This window comes from Carettochelys insculpta, chromosome 13 (assembly GCF_033958435.1).
Source record: "Carettochelys insculpta isolate YL-2023 chromosome 13, ASM3395843v1, whole genome shotgun sequence".
NCBI classification, from domain to species: Eukaryota; Metazoa; Chordata; order Testudines; family Carettochelyidae; genus Carettochelys; species Carettochelys insculpta.
This window is the reverse complement of record NC_134149.1, coordinates 46,732,916-46,753,225: the sequence shown is the minus strand read 5'-3', so window position 1 is coordinate 46,753,225 and position 20,310 is coordinate 46,732,916. Positions and strand designations below refer to the sequence as shown.

The 20,310-nt window shown below is 49.7% G+C and overlaps 2 long non-coding RNA genes across 3 annotated transcripts; both read right to left on the bottom strand.

Annotated features, from left to right (window-relative positions):
• Positions 1-933: 933 nt before the first annotated feature.
• Positions 934-2,957, bottom strand: LOC142020095 (uncharacterized). Of its 2 annotated transcripts, XR_012647269.1 has the most exons (4): positions 2,938-2,957; positions 2,592-2,660; positions 2,051-2,401; positions 934-1,880 (listed from the first exon to the last, which is right to left on the bottom strand). It is a non-coding gene; the product is annotated as an uncharacterized LOC142020095 (long non-coding RNA). The 2 variants fall into 2 exon arrangements; XR_012647270.1 differs by lacking the exon at positions 2,938-2,957 and having other exon boundaries at positions 2,492-2,924.
• Positions 2,958-3,437: 480 nt separating this feature from the next.
• LOC142020096 (uncharacterized) lies at positions 3,438-9,699 on the bottom strand. Its single transcript, XR_012647272.1, has 3 exons — positions 9,580-9,699; positions 4,873-4,972; positions 3,438-4,274 (listed from the first exon to the last, which is right to left on the bottom strand). It is a non-coding gene; the product is annotated as an uncharacterized LOC142020096 (long non-coding RNA).
• Positions 9,700-20,310: the final 10,611 nt, after the last annotated feature.

Sequence of the window (20,310 nt, the reverse complement as noted above, 5' to 3'; positions counted from 1 at the left end):
CCCCCCCCCCCCCCCATCACCTCAGCCGGCTGCGTACTTTGCAGCCAGTCCCCTTCCAAACCGCACCTAGACATCTTCTGTACGCGCTCGTGCTTCACAGGCTCCACTTCCCCACCCTCGTGTCCCTCCCCGACCACAAATGGCGGGACCTCTTGCCGCCATCAGAGGGCGGGGAGCCCCGCTGGGCAGCCTCTACTCCACCTTGGTCCCGCAGCCTGCCAGAGACATCAGCTGGAGAATCCTGCATGGAGCAGTGAGCATAAGTCTGGACCTGGTGCAGTTCACCCCCATCCCGGACACCTGCACCTTTTGCAGCACGAGGGAGAACCTGGTGCACATCTACGGTGAGTGCGCCAGGCTGCAGCCCCTCTTCTGGCTCCTCCAGAACCTCCTCTTGTGATGGCTAGAAACCTCCACTTTCTCATCCTCTCACACCCTATCTGTGGCCCCACTAAGTCGCGGGACCTCCTCGCCACGGCCAAAACGGCCATTTACAAAACCAGGGAGAGGAGGCTGGCGAGGGCGCAACCTGAGACTGTGGGGCCTAGTTCCGTTCCTCCCTCCGCTCACGAACCCTCACTCCCGTTCCTGGTTTCTCTTTTGTTGTCCCCCCTATTTATTTGGGACCAGGCTCTTTTTAATGGGTCCCCTCTCATCGTGAGAGGCCTTTCAACCGTGGGACTGCCCACTATGCCTGCCCACTCCCCCGGCATTCCAATCTGTTAAGCCTGCTGGCCTCTCTCAGGCCCTCCGCCTATGAGTCACAGAGGGGAAGGCTGATCAAGGGAGCAAAAGGTCAGGCAGGCAGTCCCAACTGCCACCAAAACTCCTCCCCCCCCCCCCCCCCAAAACCCCAACCCCTTTTAACGCCCTGAACTCTCACCCCCCCAAACCCCACCCCCCCAACGTAATTACACTGAAGCATGGTTGAGCTTCCATGTTTTTATTGCAGTGACCATTTTCACACATCTACTTCTCACACCTTTAGAAATGATTCATGGTTTGTCTAGTGCTGCACAGCACCTGTGCTGACCCTATTTGTCCATACAGTTGGCCTCTGAGAGGCCACAAAACCATTTCTTCACATCCATATGCTGTAAAGTCAGTCTCTACCCCTTCCAAGATCCCACAATGTGCACTCAGCCTTATGTCACCTACCATCTGGACAGCAAGCCCATCCAAGCCTGTATTCTGTGGATAAAATTTAGTCAAAGACTGTCCGGGGTAGTCCCACCCCCGGTGCAGCACAGCAAACCAGCCCAAGGCCTGACAGTAGGACAAAACAGCAGCTTTTGTCTGTTTGACTGTGCTGCACCAGGGTGTATGAATCACTGCAGTGATTTTGCCTGCTCCTTACTCAAGGGAGATAAAAATCAGTCCTCTACATACAACCTAAGCCACCAATTACATTGCTATAACTACAATGGCTCCAATGACATTGACAGCAAAGTGACAACATACAGCCCAACAAGTCACTAATACAACTCCTTACAGTGTCCCCTTTGACTTGTGATGGCTAGAGTTTTCCATAGCACATACTATTAAAGTGACATTTTGGTCATGTCATATACTAGTTTAATAACCCCATTTCTAAACACCACTTCATGTAAATCAATCAAATCACTCACTGCTTGACAGGGTAGATACAGTAATACCTTTTGGAGGATATTGTTGATTATTCCAGTACCTCCCACTGATATAATCTAGTAGCATTTCTAGCCATCACATTGAGAGGACACTTTACATCACAAAGCAAAATACACAAACTCCACATGTTCCAAAACAAATAGGATGTGTTGCAGTCTTCTCTTGCAGCAGAAGTGTTCACATCACACTAATGTCTTCACCAGCAACATAGCGCTTATCATAGAGTTAGCTTCCTAGAAAAATGGGAAACAAGTCAAAATTAAACATGTGAAAATAAAAACGACAGCTTCCAACGTGCACAGCACACATATACAAGGAGTTCCCAGTGACATGCAGTGAAACATTTCCCATATTGTGCATGCAATAAAGTAACCAAATCTTGTTATCAATAACTGTACTTAACTCTCATGCCTGTCAGCAACTCCAGATCTTCCAAATACATAAGATGGATATCGCAACACAGATGTGAATCATTTCCTATTAATATAGCAAACTCATTTCACACAATGAATGCCCATTCAAATGCATGAATAAGACACTGACACATAAACAAACAAGTGCATGACGTTCCCAGTGATGTGCACTCTGAGGTCAATACCCCATCTTTAGCATGCAACAAAGTTACCAAATCACCCAATCCATAACTACACTTAACTGGCATGCCTTGTGGCAACTCCAGCTCTTCCAAAACACGTAAGTTGCATGGCAATCTTGTGCAGCAAGAGACATCAAGATCATAGACAGCAATTGCTCCCTTGAAAAAAGGAAAACCAGATTCACACAATTAGTGCCTTTTCAATACATGAGAAAGATGACAACATCTTCCCATTCAAACATAACATACCTCAAGTTCCCAGTGACATGCACCCAGTAAAATCTATACTGCATCTTTAGCATGAGATAAATAATCAAAACCTCCTGTTCAATAACTAGACTTAGCTCACATGCCTGACAGCAACTCCAGATCTTCCAAACACATAAGAAGTATGGCAGTCTTCTCCAGCAACAAAGACCTTCAGATCACAGATATGAATCAATTCCATGGATTAATACATACAATCAATGCCAATACAAGACATGAAAAAAAGAGGACACCTTCCAACACACATGTACATGAAGTTCCCAGTGACATGCACCCAATGGAATCCATTTCCCCCATGCAACAATGAAAGTCTCCAGCTCCATAACTACACTTAACTTAGTATTCAGAGATAGCCATGTTAGTCTGTTTCTTCAAGAACAAGTAGTCATGGACTAAATGGGATGAACTTCCCATGACTTGCTCCTCACCTCTGAGCTCAGATCCACCTGTTGCACAAAAGACTACAATCATTCACAAAAGTTGAAGCACATTACCCTACCCCATGCTAAAATGATGTATTCTGACATCCCAAGGAGCCCAATGCATTTGTGCCCATACTGAAGGGCATTTCTTAATCATAGCCCTCCCACTTGCCCACCCCCCCATGGAGGAGCTTCTTTAACTAGGATGCTTGCATCTCAAAACCACAGCCAAACAGAAGACAAGAGACTGAGGTTGTGGTGACCAGAAAGATAAACCCAGTACAGTGTAACTGGACAGCTGACAATGGAGCATCTCTAGCTATGCACACACCGTCTCAGCAATTAACTTCTCTAGACAATGTACCTGTGCTCTCTGCACAATAACCTCCCAGCCACATCTCATGCTCCTGTACTCAGTGCACAATCTTTTACAGGACTCCTGCTCATAAACAGATTTACTGACAAAAATGCCTCCAGTCATCCTATCTTTTGGTACTTAACTTGGGTGGCCCTTCCAGCTTTCCAGGTCTTGTTCTCCTTGTATGCGAGCCTTCTCTGGTCAGCAATATGATCCAAGCCATCCAGGAAAAGGGACACTGTACCACCTGCACATTCATCTGCAAATAGTGAAAGCTTGAGTACAAACCTCAGTTGCAAAGACTGCTGGTCAAGCTCCCCGCACCATAGAAGCTTCTCAACTAACTACTTACTGCTTCCTTGACAGGAAGGACACCTAGCACCTAGGACACCTATATGTTCCTCTTCCCCCTCAGGCCACTTTCTGCCCACCTCAAGCACTCTCACCCACAAAGCAAACACTAATGGTATGTGCTGTCAATGCTCCCCCTTGCCCATTGCCAAAGGGGCCTGTGGCTAGCTAGGATGCTCACATCCTCCTCAGAAAACCACAAATAAGCAGAGGACAGAAAGAAAAGGAGTGGTGACCAGTCATGCAAAGCCAGTGCAGTGTAGGAAGTGACACCAGAGAATGGAGCATCTTTAGCTCTGCCCAAGTTTTCCCTCACAGGAAAATGCAAACCTCTGCTATACTATGAACTCTACCCACCTCTCACCTTCCTGTGGTGAATTTTCCTCCCCCTGCCCCATCAAACATAGCAGCTTTTAGACAACCTCCATTCAAAAACAAGACACCACAAAACCACATGCTTTTAACCATCCAGCTCCTTGGAAAATACTTAGCTTAAACAGCTGCTCCTGCTTGTGAGGCGGTTCTCCTGCATCTATAGGTCTTTGCTCCCATAGGTCAATGCTGGACAGCCAAACGCAGAAGTATCCGTGACCCTACATAGATTGAGAGGGACTACTTGGCAACATGGACGCATCTGCAAATACAAACATGGCTCGATTGTACACCATTGTCCTAAAGTCTGGTTGACAAGCTCCCATCTCAACAACACCACCAAATTTGACCTCACCTGCTGCTTCCTTAAAAAGGAGAAGCGCTTACTGCATGTTACAGATGCCTCCCCTTTCTCACCCACCACACCCTACATACCTCTACCACAAATTCCCCCAGCACACCTAAACACTCTCACCCACACAGACTGGGTATGCTTCTACATACTACTGGTGGTCCTCCTTCTTACAAGCCTGTGACTAACTAGGATGCTCATGTACCCTGCAGAAAACCAACACCCAGGACAGGATAAAAGGAGGAAGCAGTGGTGACTGGTCATGCAAAACTAGTGGGGTGTAGGAGAGGGAACCAGAGAACAGAGCATCACTAGTTACATAGATGTCACTCTCCTGCCAGTGACTTTTCCTCCAGAGCAAATACACGCACCCCAGTGTACTTCCCTTACCCCCAACCTTCATACTGCCAATCAAATGGGACAAGTTTTAGAGAACTTATTTGTGTCAACAAGGAGCCTCGACAGCAGGAATGCTTCAGACTGTGCAATCTTGCAGCTAATACTTAACTTTGAAAGTTAAACAGATACCCTCCTTGAGCTTGTTTTCTCCTAGGTAGTCATCAAGCCTTCATTCCAATAGGCTGAATTCACTTGGACATATGCCATTACTATTAAAAAAAAAAGGTCATGACTGATTGCATTGCAAGACAAATCAACTCCAAATCTGGATACAGCTGCACATGCAAAATATTCAACTATAAAGCTGGTTTATACACACACTATTTACAGGGGTATACACAAGTGAAGATAAAAGAAGGGGAAAGAGGTGCAGGGAGGGGGGGGAAGAATATGTAGCTGGGTTACCAACAATAGTTCTTATTAAGCATTATAGTACTCTCACAACAACTCCCCCCTCACCTAAACAGACAACTGCTTGGCTTCAATATCACCCTCATGTTGTGAATACACAAACAATACAGCATAACACCCCCCCCCTACAATGATAAGACATGAACTAAACACACTATGAATAATGTGAAGTTAAAGAAAAGCATATGACAAAACCAAGAACAATACATTAACCATAAATACATCCCATTGTTATCTATTATTGATACTCCCCACAGCTATAAACACCTCTACAACACTCAATCCATACCTCTTGGAAACCACACAACACTGAATGATTGCCTGAGCCTGCAGACCCAGCTTAAATACTGCCCTAAGCTCCACCCCCCCAATTTCCCAGCATGATTTGCAGGCCATAGGAAGCTATAAGAACAGCTTCCTGGAACTCAAAGCCTTTCAGTTAAGGTCTATGAGTGCTGTTGCTCTTCATGTTTGTCTTTCACTAATAATCTCCAGAGGCCTCAAATTCTGTGACCAGGTGAGAATACAGTTACCATATGTTGAGATCATAAAAGGAAAATCCTGTTCATGGGGCGGGCATTACAAGGAGTGTAGCTGTGTGGGTGCTGAATGACGTAATTCACAAGTGCTGCCATTGTCTATACTGCCTGAGAATATTTGCTAAATGCTGGAAAGATTGATTGGCTGGGGCTAAAGCAGATACCTTCAGTGTCATGGTCAAGATTGAGGACAGTGTCACACCCTATTGCAGTGCTGGGTCAGTTGGCATGGGCCACAGATGTGGATCATCCCCAGGGCTGGCTTTAGGGAAAAGGGCTACCTGTGTAAACTTATGCCTCAACCCCCAAACATCACTGGCTCCCACTCACTTCCAGCATCCCTCCTCCCATCAGCTCTTCTCCCCCCCACCCCACCCACTATCTACCCCAGTACAGCCAGCAGTCTCAGCTCAATTTTACCACAGATTAGGCACTGCCTATGCAACACCCCCCCACCCCACTGGCATTAACATAAGGGGAGCATCAGTCACACCACAAAATGGCCAATTGCCTGGGGGCCCAGGCAAATTAATATAGCCCATAGGTCCCAGCCACAGCCAGCTGCTCAAAAGGCCTAAGGCAGGTTTCCTGCCCACCCTCCTTCCACGCTGCTCAAAGCCCAACCTAGGAAATAGCTGACAGGAGAGTGGGAATCACATAATTAAGCACATTTTAACTAGTGCTTATCTGTGCTAAAGACTGTGTATAGCCACACTTACTGCCATTATTGAGTCATAATTAAGGAAATCCATTTTTAGTGGAGTGTCAACCCATTGCCTGAAATAAACAAACAAGGCTTGGTTTTCCCTTTTATTAACATGAGGAATTTGTTTCCCTAAGTATGTTTACATGGCTGATTACAAATCTCAGTCATGTATGTCAGGGCTGAGCAAACCTTTGTCACCCACCTCACCTTTTCAGTTCTGCAATTAGCTACCCTGCCCCAACCTGTGGGAGAACCATGGGAAGAAGGGGGGCACTCAGAAAGGGGGAGGAAAACTCAGGAAGAGGATGTTGGCAGACTCTGGTGGGGGGGGTGCCCCAAAGGGGTAAGGCTGTTTGGAGGGAGGACACCTGAAGGTAGCAGGGATGGGGCCCAGGAGAGTACCTTATCAAGCCAGGAACTTGCCAATTGCCCACTCCAGTTGTCTCAGGGCCTTTGTGCATTCTGATAGGCCCAGTGGCAGGGGGTAGGGTACTCACAGGGCAACTGAGCCAGGAAATGCGGTAGGGAGGCAAAAGAGGGCACCCACAGGGTGAGGAGGTTAAGGAAACAAAGCCAGCTCTCTACCAGGAGAGAGCAGGGGACAAGTGCCACACAGGGCAGATGACTGGAGAAAGTCTGCAAGAGACATTAAAGGGGAGCTGATGGCTGTGCCCCCTCCTTTTGAAGTGTCACCGGAGGGGGGGCACAGCCCCAGTTTGCATACTCCTGATATATATATGATGCTGTAACACTTGACTCCATCATGACTTCAAATATATAGGGAAACTAATTTATTTCCAAAACATACCTAGGCTGGGTCTGAGTGAATGCTTCAGTGACAGCTAGCAGGACTTAGCCTATCAAGGGTTCAATTTACCTAAGCATTGGTGATAACATACTAGACTGTTATAGCCTTGTGAGCATAAAAGGATGAGGCAGGTTTTCTGGTCAATAGACAATGGAGCCTGAACTATCTTGACTGGTTTTCCCTTCAAAACCAGTTTATTTGAAGTAGCAGCTGTGGTTTTTTTCTACCTTTCCTAAGGGATAAGAGCACAGCGACCCGAAATCACATGAAATGGCATATGATTTCTGTCCAGCCTGCACAAATATGAAGAGTAACAAACGGATAAGCAGCAATCACAGCCAAAAGGTGGAAGACAATACATGGTGCCCTATGGCCAGCAGAGTGGAAGCAGAGAATAAGTGAATGGTGAGCAGCCTTCAGGTTGACTGACATACCTGTCTCTCCTTACCCAAGATAAGTAAACTGTTTGGATGCACTCAACATTTGTCTATGAAGCCAGTGGATGTATTTCCCAGCATCCATTGACTTCCCCACTGTTATTAAAAGTTTGTTTTCTAGACAGACTCTTCACTTGTGAGGAAGCCTTGCCTCTCAGCTGTGTGGGGTGGTGGGTACATTTCCCAGGTTACAGTGGTGGGGCTTAAGCATGTATTGTACTGATGGAAAGGAACCCCCTCAATACTAAACCGAACCCAAGTAGCTCCTGCCTCCACCCAGAAGTTATTATTGTAGGGTGAAAATTCCTGAGGCAGGACATGGTTTGTGCAAAAGACTGCCCCCCACCCCCCATTCAGTTCCTAAAGTCTGGGGCAGGCCTATAATCCTATATTACAGAAACCCAGTTAGCATGAGCAGAGATACTCCTCACTGCCTGCCCATCTCACTCGAGACCCAGGGAAAGTTGTCCCAGCTTAGACAGGACCTTGGAGGCTCAAGGGAGGGAGAGTTGCCTCAGTAACCACATTCCACAGCAAGGTCCTGCAACTGAGAGCCTATTTATGGTGTTTTTCTCCTGCCATCCCAGGCATGTACTTAAAACAAATATTGCTTCACACTGTTAATAGCTTTTGCTCCAACTGTCTAGATAAACATCTGAATATGCCAGTATGGAGGGGCCATTGTTACCCTTGTAGATGCATCATCCATCCTATCCAACATAAATGTCATCTGTTTTGTTCTAATAACTTGTTAGGAAAAACACCTGCATTAGCAATAAGATATTCTATAAACTATGTGCAGGTGACATAGAAATTCAGACATGATCACTGTTTGGCTAACAGAAGCGCTTTATTTAACAGGGCCAAAGGAGAAAAGGCAAGGGGTGACCATTTCTCAGCTAAAAACAAAGTGAAGACTTCCTTATACACACCAGACATTTGTTCTGTGATAGGTTACATAGATATGGAAACCTGAATCTTCTGGCTCAAACCAGTCTTGCAGTTACATTTTCATGATGAGCTAAGCTCATCTTTCTCAGGCTGCTTCCTGATAAGCTTTCTTCCAAGGCTGCCTTATTTTTCTCACCTCAGCCTTCACCACCTTCTTTTCCCAGGCTCTCACCTCACACCCCTTTTCCCTGCCCTGGAATGTATACTCACTTTGCAGTATTTTTCCCCATCACAGGGATACTCTACCATTTTCAGATTGGCTTATTGTGGTCATTTCATCTTGTTGCTAAGACCTATCCAGGTTTGGGTGACACTCATGTCACAGTCCTTCCCTCCTCCCACCCTCCCTGCCACTAATAATCCATATAATCAATTGTACTCTATTGTCTGGCAGTGCTTTGAGTCCTTATGGGCAAAGTGGCACTTCACCACTGCTGCATACAATAAAGCCACCTGCTCGCTTCATACAGGGTGTCCAGACTTTGTTCCAACATCATTAACCAATTAGAAAACAGTCCTTTAGCTGCACTCCCTAAAGTGATGCTTCACTAGTTTTTGGTAAACAGTGCTACTAAAATGATTAAAACCTACATTCAGTCTTGCAGCACACAATTGACTGCTTAAGTTTTATTATATTGCAGTTCATCGTTGGTCATGAGACGTGTTGACAGTTTTTACCAATGTGGTTCACTTGCATACACGCGCTCCCTCTGTGTGCTGCCCTGTCTCGGCACAGCTAGCCAGCACAACAGACTCCGGACAACTCCCACTGACCACAGTAACAAATAATGTATGAATCCGCCAGGCCAAACTTGTCATTGAAGCAGGTTCCTTTCTCGTCAACACGCCACGTGACAGCCGCGCGTTACAAAACCCTTCCCTGAACTACTTCTGCCACACCCCGCCAAGAGTTCTGTGTCACAAAACCCCTTCCCCAAGCTAGCTATTACGTTCCGCTCCTCACCTGTCACTGTGTGCATCGACAACATCCTCCCCCAACGAGGAATGTGCATCACCCAAGTCCCTCCCCAAGGAAAAGGTGCATCACCCAACTCCTTCCCCCGACGGCCGAGTGTGCGTCTCCGAGAGTTGTTTCCAGCGGAAGCAGGGAAATACGCCTCACTCAAATCCTGCGCCCGACGGCAGTGTGCACCAGCCGAATCCCTCCCCAACAGAAAGGAAGTGTGCATTCCCTAAATCCTTCCCTCAACAACCCGGTGGGCATCAGCTGAATCCTTCCCCAATGGGGGGGGGGGGGGGGGGGGCATCACCCCCATCCTTCCCCCAATGGCCTAGTGTGCATTGCTCAAATTCTTCCCCCATGGCAACGGGTGCCTTAGCAAAAGCTTTACGCCCATGGTGGAGTTTATATTATCCAAACCTTTCCTCCAACAGCAAAATATGTATCACTCAAATCCTTCTTCCAACCATGATTGTGCACCATCCAAATCTTTCCCCACAGACTGTGCGCATCACCCACATGCTTCCCCCACTAGGGGGAACAAACCAATCTTTTGAGTGCGTAAGACATATCTTTCACCCATGGCACTGTGTACAGCAGCCTAACACATCCTGCAACAGTTAGGTGATTTATGTAGCGATGGAGGGGGGAGAACATGAGGTTTTCCCCAATTAACTGCAGCATGCTGACAGGGTGCATCACCAGAGCCATTCCCCCCAAAAAGAAAGGTTACTCACCGTAGTAACGGTGGTTCTTCGAGATGTGTCCCCGTGGGTGCTCCACATTAGGTGTCGGGCTCGCCCGGCACCGCAGATCGGATCTTCCAAGCAGTTTCTGCCGGACCGTGCATGCGCCAGTGCGCGCCACTCCCCCGCGCGCTCCCGGCCACGTGCGCGATCCGGTCCCCGCCAGTTCCTTGACCAACCGCCTCGGATGCTCCTGCAAAACCCTAAACAGAGATCCGAAGCGGGGAGGATGGGCGGGTAGTGGAGCACCCACGGGGACACATCTCGAAGAACCACCGTTACTACGGTGAGTAACCTTTCTTTCTTCTTCGAGTGTCCCCGTGGGTGCTCCACATTAGGTGACTACCCAGCAGTAACCCAAGATAGGAGGTGGGTAATCGGAGTATGTGCAGCTTGTCCCCGAGAGGACCGCTGTCGAGAGACGGGTATCCTCTTGGAATACCCTGTGAAGGGCGTAATGTTTGGCGAAGGTGTCACAGGATGACCAGGTCGCCACTCTGCAAATGTCTTTTAGCGCAACGCCCTTGAAAAAGGGCTGTTGATGCTGCCACCGCCCTAGTGGAATGAGCTCTGGGCATGGCCAGGAAAGGAGTCTTTTTGAGTTTGTAGCACTTTTTAATGCAAGATACGATGTGCTTCGAGATTCTCTGCGAAGAGAGACCTTCTCCTTTTGATTTGGGAGCGATAGAGACTAGGAGTCTATCCATTCTCTGGAAGGACTTGGTCCTGTCTATATAGAAAGCTAGCGCCTCCTCACGTCCAGGAGGTGTAGGCGCGCGTCTTTGTCAGAGTTATGAGGCTTTGGATAAAACGAGGGTAAACAATAGGTTCGTTAGTATGAAACTCAGAAGAAACTTTAGGAACAAAGGCTGGATGCAGCCGTATGGTTACCACCTCCTTGGAAAAAACAGCGCAGGGTGGCGTTGTCATAACTGCCGCAAGCTCGCTCACCCTGCGAGCTGACGTGATTGCGAGAAGAGAGGTCGTCTTTATCATAAGGAGGCAGAGGGAAACCGTGGCCAAAGGCTCGAACGGTGGTCCCCTTTTCGCATTAAGCACCAGGTCCAAGTTCCACAAAGGTGGAAGCGGTTTCCGAGGGGGGGGTATAGGTTTACCAGCCCTTTAAGGAACCTGGTAACCATGGGATGGGCAAACACCATGTGCCCTGTCTCTCCGTGTCTGAATGCCAAAAAGGCGGCAAGGTGGACCTTAAACGAGGATAGCGAGAGTCCTCCTCTCTTGAGGTCCAGTAAATACTCCAATATCACAGCCATAGGCACCGAAAGGGGGGCTAGCTGTTTGGTAGAACACCATGCTGTAAAGCGAGTCCATTTCTGCTTGTAGGTCTTCCTGCTGGAAGTCCTCCTGCTACTTTCTAGGACTTGCTGCACTTCCTCCGTACATGTGCTCTCTAGGGAGCTGAGCCATGGATTAATCACGTTTGTAGTCGCAGGCCTTGGGGGTGCGGATGCACTATGGACCCCTGGGCTTGCGTGAGCAGATCCGGTGCCACTGGAAGGGGCATCGGTGGCCGGTCCGACATGCGCAGGAGTAGGGGGAACCATTGCTGTTGATCCCACGTTGGGACTATCGGGGTCATTCAGGCTCCTTCCCTCCTGGCTTTCTGCAACACCTTGTGGATGAGCACTGTGGGAGGGAAAGCGTAAAGCAGGGGGCCCCTCCAAGAGATCGCGAAGGCGTCCCTCAGGGACCCCCGTCCCAGTCCTGCCCTGGAGCAGAATCATGGGCACTTCTTGTTGTGCTGAGTAGCAAACAGGTCTATCTGGGGAAAAACCCCATGCATGAAAAATTGGTTGCAGCAGATCGGGACGGATCTGCCACTCGTGCGTGAGTGCGAAACGCCTGCTCAGCTGGTCTGCCTTCACATTGTGAACACCTGGGAAGTACAAGGCTTCCAGGGTTATATTGTTGGCGATGCAGCAGTTTCACGACCGGACTGCTTCTGCACATAAGGCACGGGACCGAGCTCCTCCTTGCCGATTCATATAAAACATGGTGGAGGTATTGTCTATACTGATCCCGACTACTTTGCCTTTTATATGGTCTCGAAAGCGTCTGCAGGCGTTGAACACTGCTCTGAGCTCCAGTATATTTGTGTGCAGTGACTGCTCCGTGGAGGACCACAGCCCTTGCGTCACCTCTTCGCCCATGTGTGCTCCCCACCCTATGAGGGAGGCATCTGTAGTAAGAAAAACCAATATGTGTGGTTGGTGGAAGGGTACCCCTGTTAGCAGGTTCTCGGGGTTTACCCACCATTGCAGGGATTTGCGCACCTCTGTTGTGGGCGACGCCACCCTGTGAACAGTGTGTGCTGCCGCATTGTATACGCTCACCAGCCAGTGCTGCATGCTGCGCATGTGTAACCTGGCGTTCTGTTGTACGAACGCCGCTGCTGCCATGTGGCCCAGCAGCTGTAAGCACGTCAGAACCAGCACCGTAGGGCTGAAGGTGAAGACTTGCACGAGGGAGCCGACGGCCCGAAAGGGAGTCTCTGGTAGATACGCCCTCGCTGTAATAGAATTTATGCGTGCCCCTACGAACTCTATGTCCTGCGAGGGGTCTATCTTTGATTTTGTCAGATTGATAACCAGGCCGAGCGAGAGAACGTGCCTGTTGTGACGCATATTATGCGTAGTACCTCCTCCTTCGAGGCCCCTTTGAGTAGGCAGTCATCCGGATACTGGAATATAAATACCCCCTGTCTGTGCAGGTAGGCTGACACCACTGCCAAGGGCTTGGTGAAGACTCTGGGGGCCGAGGAGAGGCCAAACGGTAGGATCTTGTATTGAAAATGTTCTTTGCCTACCCTGAGAAACCAGAGGAATCGTAGGTGAGCCGGGTGAATAGTTATGTGAAAATACGCGTCTTATAAGTCGAGGGCTGCGAACCGATCTCCATCGTCTAGTGCCGTAAGGATGGAGGCGATTGTGATCATCCGAAAGCGTTGCTTGCGCAGGTACCGGTTGAGGCCTCAAAAATCTAAGATGGACCTCCCGCCTCCTGTCTTTTTCCCCGTGAGGAAGTACCTGGAGTAGAACCCTCTCCCTTGCAGTTGCTCCAGCACTCTTTCCACTGCCCCTATGAGCATGAGATGGTCTACCTCCTGCTTGAGCCTCACCACGTGGGAGGCCTCCTGGAGGTGGGGCCTGGGTGGAGGTCATGGCGGTGGGAGCGACTGGAAGGGGATGGCGTACCCCGTGGCTATGATCTCCAGCACCCATTTGTCTGTGGTGATCCTTCGCCACTGGTTATAGAATGGTCGGAGGCGATGGTGGAATAACCGCTTCAGATGACCTTGCGACGGTAGTGATGGCGCAGCCCTGGATCTGTGTGTCAAACTTGTGGCCTTTGGCCCTGCCCCGAGGACGCACGGCTGTGTTGGGAACGACGCCTGGGAGTTCTGTACTGCTGGTGCTGTTGATGTCGCCCTTGCTCGTAACCCCTGTGGTACTGGGGACGCTGTTGCTGAGTCCGCAACATCCAGGGCGATTTGAACTCCCGTCCTCGAGGCCGCGTAGCCTTCTTGCATGATGGCCTTGAGCACTGGTTTCTTGCCCTCTGGAAGCGAGTCCATGAGGGAGGTTAACCTAATGTGGTTATCGAAATTATGGTTCGCTAGATGAGCTGCGTAATTTGCCATTCGCAACAGTAGAGTGGAGGAGTAGTAGACCTTTCTGCCCAACAGCTCTAGCTTTTTGGCATGTTTGTCTGTTCCCCCACATTGCGACGACTCCACCACCAAGGAATTTGGTTGTGGGTGGCTGAACAGGAACTCCGTGCCCTTTGTCGGCACGAAGTTTGTTTGTTTGGTTTTTTTTCCCCGCTTTCTTGTGGACAGGCGGAATAGTCGCAGGAGTCTGCCATATCATAGTGGCAGACTCCAAGATTGCGTCATTAAGCGGTATTGCTATTTTGGAGGAGGCCGGAGGTCTCAGATTTTTGAGGAGCTTATGGTGTTTCTCTTGCACCTTAGCTGTCTGGATGCCTTGCGTGAAGGCCACCCTCGTAAAACAGCTCTTGGAACTGTTTGAGATCGTCCGGAGGATGGACGTCCCCCGGGGCCGTAGCCTCATCCGGGGAGGAGAGCGAGGAACCGCTGGGATACGTCTCTGTGGACCCTTCCGGTTCCTGCTGGTGATGGTACACCCTCTCACTAGAGGTTTGCAAGGGAAAATCTCGGGGTTCCATAACCAGTCCCCCCTGAGATGCTTGAGTCTCTGTCCCTGGTCGCAATTGCCCTCGGGGGTACGAGATCGTTTGTGGGGATCTTTCCCTGGTAGATAGCCAATGGTGTCTATGCCCCGCGTGGTAGGGGCGACCATGGCAGTATAGGCACTGTTCTTGGGAAGGTGACCTAGACCACTCCCTTGGTGCATACCCTCTGCGTCTGGGGGAGGGCTGGAGAGAGCGATTTTGCATAATAGTCCAGCGGTTCAAACCCCAGGAAGGGTGAAGGTGGTCCCAGCCAGGGTGAGGCTGGTTGCAAAAAATGGAGAAGGGGGCTCCGGGTAGGCTAGGGGGGACCCCTACCTTCTGGTTGGAGTCTGCAACATAAGCGGAGGGCTGTGAGAAAGCAACTCCACAGCCCTGTGCGGAGAGGGGCTGCAATGCCTCCTCTTGTGTGCAGCCTTCCCCCTCCCTGGAGGAGGTAACTCCGCCCCCTGACGCACAGGGGATCCTGGCCCCATCGGCACCGTGCTAGGCACACTCTTGGGCGGTGCCCTCCGGTGCCTGCAGGCTGCTTGCCTGCGCGCTCTGCACCGCCGGTTCCCCGGGGGTCGGTGCCGCCGGTACCGGCGCTTGTTTAGCCGCCGCCCTGCCTGCGGTGCGGGGCGGCTGGCTGATTATCGGAGGCTGAGCCGCTTCCACGTGGCTCTCCGTGCCGCCACTGATCAGCTGTTGCTGCGGCTGGGGGCTGCACGCTCCTCCCGTCCCGCTCGCTATTGTTGCCGGCAGGGATCGGGCTGGGGAGGCTTTCCTCCGTTTTTGGCAGCTTTCCTTTTATGGGCCCCGCAGGGTCCCTCCTGCTGCGGCCGCTCCGGCACGTCTGGCTGGAGGGCCTTATGAAAAGCAGTTTTAAGCCGCTGCCCTGCTTGCGGTGCCGGGCAGCTGGCTGATCATCGGAGGCTGAGCCGCTTCCACGTGGCTCTCCCTGCCGCCGCCCATCAGCTGTTGCTGCGGCTGGGGGCTGTGCGCTCCTCCCCTCCCGCTCGCTGTTGCTGCCGGCAGGGATCGGGTTGGGGAGACTTTCCTCCGTCTCTACGCTGATGGGGTGAGGGAGGCAGCTTTCCTTTTATGGGCCCCGGAGGGTCCCTCCTGCTGCGGCTGCTCCGGCACGTCTGGCTGGAGGGCCTTATCAAAAGCAGCATTTTAAGCCGCATCTCCCTGTCTCTCCTTAATCGCCTCTCGGCAGGACTCACATTTTTTAAATCCTGAAGAGGACATTGTTGGTGAGTCTTTCAGTTGTTAAACGGGTACTTAGCACCTTCTTTGTGCTGTTTTCCCCTTCCGCGCAGCAGGAGGGCTGATGGCCCAATGCTCCTGGCCTCCGGCGCTTGTTACTGGGACTGGATTGAAGCTGTCCCGCTCGTAGTTTGTTTGTTGCTTTTTTTTTTTTTTTTTTTTTGCAAAAATAACAACCGGCTAACTTGCAGTAGCCTAAGTACTTGAAAAACTTTAAAGAAAAACAGTTAGTCATTGAATACGCTACTTGGCCTTAGCCTAGTTCGGATTCCGTCTGCAGCCGACGGCGGTTAAGAGGAACTGGCGGGGACCGGATCGCGCACGTGGCCGGGAGCGCGCGGGGGAGTGGCGCGCACCGGCGCATGCGCGGTCCGGCAGAAACTGCTTGGAAGATCCGATCTGCGGCGCCGGGCGAGCCCGACACCTAATGTGGAGCACCCACGGGGACACTCGAAGAAGAACTGTGGGTACCTCACACCAATCCTACACTCTGTATGCATCACTCCAAGTTGTCCCACCAGCTAGTTAGTGTTTCACTGCAGCAACTAATGATCAGTGTGCATCACCTTCTCCCTGCCCCAGTTTGATGTGCTGCACTACAAACCCATGCTTACCCTGTTGTAACTGTGTGCCCTCCAAACACCTCACATGGGGACATTGGGTGTAACAACCTTAATGCTAACTGGGTTCACCACCCTAACACTTCCCTTACCCTACTGAGTCACCCCTGTGACAGCTGTTTACCTCAGTCACCCTTCCCCGGCTAGCTGTACATTGCTACAGCCACACACATACTAACCCTATTTACTGGGTACATTATTAAACTCTCTGCAACTGCCCTACCTTCTTGGTGCCACCCTAACATTCACTGTATGCCTCAAACTATATACTGCCCTAGTTAATGTGGTACCACACCACTCCTGTAATCACTGTATACATAAAAACAATTCCCACCCATGTGTCCACCCTCCCACCCCGATCAGTGTACACCCCTCAAAACTGAGGCATGATGTTATGTCACACTCACCCTATGATACTGACACCAAGAACTTCCCTTGCCCCCCTGCACCGAGCTGGGCTTTTCCACACCCCAACCCCTCCTGAAAGTGTTGTGTTCATTATTCATTTCCCCCAAGCACCACTCAATCATTGCTCGCTCTCTCTCTCTCTCTCTCTCTCTCTCTCTCACACACACACACACACACACACAGAGTCTCTCACTTCCTTTCTGGCCCAAATTCTATAGCAGGGCAACTGAACTATGTTCAGTGTGCATCAAGCCAAAACCCTCTGCTGGCTGCTGATGCATTGCCACCCCCCAACTTCTTCATGGTCACAAACACCCCACTTGAAGGAAAGGATTGAGTGAGGCTTGGAATGATCAAGCTAGGATTTGTGCCTTTGTCTACCATGCTTATTCACTTTAAATGTCACCCAAACAATTCCCCCAGCCAGCTGGGCACACCATTAGCTTTCCCTCTCCATGAGGACTGTCTTTCACTCAAAGCCTTCCCCTAAGTAGTTGTATGGCATCACACTATACAGGATATTATGCATATGATAGAGTGTGGAGTTAAAGCCCTGTACTCCATCTGCAGTCAGACAGGACTCCCAGCTAGCCAGTACAGCAGAATGTTTGTTAGGGGACAGGGAGGTCACATACAACAAGCACCTTATCACAGAGATACTGAACGGAGAATTTTATAGCAGCTCATACTCTTACAAAAGCACTCCTCAGCTCTACTGTCAAGCAGAATGTCTACTCTGGTCAGGTTTCCTGGAGGATTCCTCTGCAAGCGTAGAAGAAGTTCAGCCTGACACATCACTACACTAAGCTCTGATTTCCTCTCCCATTTATAATTGGCCCCACATGATGGGCAGAGGCAAAGTCAATGATGACAGAGCTCCACTCTTGCATCCCCTTCCTTCCTACTGGATCCCTGGAAGCAGGCCTATAAAGTAGACCAGGACGAAAAAAAAAAAAAAAAAGAGGAAGAAGAGGAGTGTTAGCCAACAAATGAAGGAAAGAGGAAAAATGGGAGAGACACAGAAACATGGCAGCACAGCAAGGAACTCCCTACCGGGAGTTATCTTCCTGGATTCAATTATCTGCTGAGGATAACACTTCACTTCTGCCTAAAGAAATAAGCTGCCACTGAAAATGGGAACTTTGTCTCCCTCAAAGCCACTTCTCCTAGTAAGGAACCTACATTTACATAGTCACCCTAGCTGCAGAGGCATCCTTATGTGGAAGCAGGTGGGCCATGAGGACAGCTTGTGCCAAACGAGAAAAATACTTCCCCAGGTGACAACAGCAGCTGTTCCACTCCCAGCTGGGCAGCTCTGGCTTAGCATTAGCAGGCACAGGGTCACTAATCTCACTTGCTTCCCCTCACATGACATGTGCACCATCAGTGTACTCTTCTCCCTGGGAATGCCACACAGAACAAAAAAACAGTTAAGATATTAGGCAGCAGTGTCATGTAACAACTTCCTCTTGTTCCTAACATTGCAGGATTACACCACCCCCTTCCATTACCACTGTAGCACTACAACTAGAAAGACACCCATTGTTGGTACACCCAAAATAGTCTCTATGCACAGAAGATTATTTCCTTCCCCAGGCTCAACTTCACAGGGCCTTGTGCCCAGTCAGGATGCTCATATGACAACTTACATTAAAGTACAGATCAGGAATTTAGAAGATGACAGCTTACTCACAAGAAGGTATGCAGAAGGCACAAAGCTAAAAAAACTGTTCAATATCTCCTTAGAATGATGTCGAGATGCTCAGATGCACTTTCTCCACCTTCAGCCCTTCCCCAGGGCTCCTGGCTGATTCTCCTCCTAGATTTCCCCACCCCCACAAATTTCTCCTAGTGTTTGAAATCTTGCTTTCATCCCCTCACTCCCTCTCCCATCTATATCAGATCCAGTCCATAAACAGAGACCCTCAACATGGTAAGAAAAATTATATGGAGGAATGGAAGCACCACACTACCCAGAATCCTCCTGGAGCTAGCCCTTTGCTGAAGAGGACATTCCACTTTTGCCAGGAGAAATAAGCCGCACCAGGAAATGGGGATCTTGACAACTCATAACCACTCCCGATAGTTGGAAAGTACTGCATACAAGTCCAACCTGAGCTAACTGGGTATTCCACCCTGAGACAGATGGGCTGTGAAGAAACCCCCTTCCAAACCAGACACTTCTCAGGGATACTGGTGGCTGCTGTGCTCCCCAGCTGACTGGCTTTCCTAGTATCAATGACACTTACATGTTCATGCTCTCATTTAATCCATCATGGGATGGATTAAACTGTTGACTTCTTGTCCCTTCCTATTAAATCCACTACATGGTGGGTGGGGTGAGGGGGAATGACAAATTTACCATGGGAGTCAGCAGTGTCCCATAACCTTGTCTTCTCACATCTAACACACTGCAGGCCTTGCCCCTCCCATTATTGCCATAGGGCTACAACTGCAAAAGGGGCCTATTGCACCTATATCCCAAACAGTCACTCTGCATTGCAAACAATTGTCCCTTCTATGGTCTCACTACCGTAAAGGCCTCATGCCCCTTCAGGAAACAGACAACCTTTGAAGAAAAAGCCTATAACCTGATCACTTACTCAGTTATGCAGAAAGCAAAATGCTCCACCTTCCTACAGGGATTAGATGCTCTCCCACTTCCAGATGGCGCTGAGACCTTACCTGTAGGGACTCTGCCCATGTGCTATAGGAGGACATGGCACAAGTAGAGGCAAAGAGAGAAAGATTGTGTTGGCCACCACACTAGAGGACAAAGAATGAGAGAAACGTGGGAGGATGGCAAGCAACTCACCACCAAAACTTGTGCTCCTAGATCCATCTAGCTGCTGAGGACAAACACACAACTCCTACCCAAAGGAACGAGCAGCCCCTGAAAAATGAAAAACTTCCTTGTTTAGTGCCTCTATAGCTGTTCCTAAATCCCTAACAGAGTCCTCCAATTCCAAAGCCACTATTTCTAACACCATTTGTAGCCTGATGGTATATCGGCCTATACATGCCATAGCTGGCCCTGTTAGGAGTGGGATCACCCCCAGGGTAGAACATCCTGTAAGTTTCCCTTCTGAGAGGGGATTTTTTGCATTACCATCTAGCACTTTATTGAGTCTTTGGAGAGTTTCTTCTCGAGTTTCAGTGGGAGCGTCCCGTGTGTTTCTGATTTTCCCTATAGGTAGGGAAGAGGTCACATAAAGGTGGGGAACTCCGTGAGCCACGTAACTATCGAGGATGCGAGTGACGTATGAATAAATTTGAATATTTGATTAGGTCAAGTCAATCACACCAGAGCAATGGACTGGACTAAAACTGAGTCCTTACCAATGCTCCCAGGATTTTACCCCGCGACCCTGCTCGCCGTCTACGGTGGGTCTAATCACAACGGGGTTTCAGGGTGTGTGAACTGCGCTGCTGCGGTGTGTTTACCCAAGGAAGAAAATACAAACAAGATGTCAGGT